Genomic DNA, 1,573 nt, shown 5'->3' with positions numbered 1-1,573 from the left:
CGAATTAAACCCAGAGCCTCAACTGTGTAAGGCAAGTGGTGTGTTAGATCCACATCCAATGTAGTTGTTTTTAAAGAAACAAAAACTTGACTTCAGAGATGACTGTCCCTTATTTGTCTCTCAGCTTCGGGTTGTGGTTTGCAGAGTACATGACTTGAACCGCCAGGACCACTTTCAATGCCCCTTGGCTCTTTCATACCCCCACCGATCCATCTTGTGGCATTAGCTATTCAGGAACAGCTGCATAGCATGACTGAAGATGGAAAATTCTAAATGCATAGAAAGGCCCACAGATACTCATGGATAAGATCAACGGGAAGCACCAATGGAAACTCACTCAGCATATGATCACCTTTAAGAAACTCGAGGCCAAATTAGAAGGCACGGGGCCACAGTGTGAGGACAGTATTCTTTTTAAAGGAAAATTCGGGGATGCCTTAAAATTTTTAACTGCTGTTCAAAACAAAATGCTTTATAAGAAACACTTCTGGAGTAAGACCAATCAGGACCCGAGATGCTGAGTCCATGTGGACTGTGTGTCTAGATGTCTATAATTTTATTTGATTTTTATTAAAGGGGATTCAGATACATTCATGTGATAAGATACTACCTGAATATCATGGTACATTTTAGATAATAAAATGAATTATACATACTTGAATTGTTAAACAAACAAAAAAATCCCCCAACGTATAATTTTTTATTGAATTGTATACTGTTACATATTATTATAATGGTGATCTTTCTTCTTTTTGTTCAGTTCTGGGAACTGAACCGAGGGCATAGCACATACTTGGGAAATATTCTACCACTGAGCTCCACCCCAGTTCATGTGATGCTTTTAAAGCAGTATACATTCCTCCCGAGGGAAGGTCCACCATTCCAGGTGGTGCTGCAATATCAGGTAGATTTGTGGAGTGTGTGGAGCAAGCTCCTGTTCCATCTCCTATTTCCAAAACCCACTTAATATTGTTCTCAGATAGAGGATGGAGCAGATATTAACCTGATAAGAAAAACAACTATATTAGATATTAACCAAAAGGTCAGGAAACAATCCCATAGATTCTTAAAATCAAAGAAATGCAAAGTTTTCAGAAGGAAACAAACAAAAACATTATGTCTGAGGACATTCTGCCCAATAATTTACCTTTTCATTTTTCTTAGTGTTTCATATAGAAAGGACTCCTCGCTGCCCTCGTTCACCTCCACTCTCTTCTGTCTCTAACAGAACTCCAAATTTCTGCTGGGCACAGTGTCAAGACATGGGTCAATAATGGATGGGGTGTGATCTGGGCCACAGGTTGGATTGTCTCTCTCCAGGCTCTTTCTGAGACAACAAACAGACCCCAAAATTCAGACTTTCCCTGCTAGCATTAGAGATTGCCAGTTCACATTTTCCTTTAAGGTTCAACAAAACTCAGTCCATACTGTTGTATTAGAGCTTAAGCTCTCCACTCCAAGCCCTGTTGAGGGATTTCAGAGACCAAACACCTAAAACTTCTGATAATCAGTATAACATAGGAGTTTAGTTTGAAAGTCACAATCTTGAGAATGATTATTTAAGCTTCTATTT

The 1,573-nt window shown here is 39.2% G+C and overlaps 1 non-coding gene across 1 annotated transcript; it reads right to left on the bottom strand.

Annotated features, from left to right (window-relative positions):
* Positions 1–867: 867 nt before the first annotated feature.
* Positions 868–1,055, bottom strand: LOC115072141. The gene has a single exon (XR_003851210.1). It is a non-coding gene; the product is annotated as a U2 spliceosomal RNA (small nuclear RNA).
* Between the last annotated feature and the right edge of the window lie 518 nt (positions 1,056–1,573).

The sequence above is a fragment of the Nannospalax galili genome, unplaced genomic scaffold, assembly GCF_000622305.1.
Source record: "Nannospalax galili isolate Female #2095 unplaced genomic scaffold, S.galili_v1.0 scaffold440, whole genome shotgun sequence".
Taxonomy (NCBI): domain Eukaryota; kingdom Metazoa; phylum Chordata; class Mammalia; order Rodentia; family Spalacidae; genus Nannospalax; species Nannospalax galili.
This window is presented reverse-complemented; position numbering and strand designations above follow the sequence as displayed.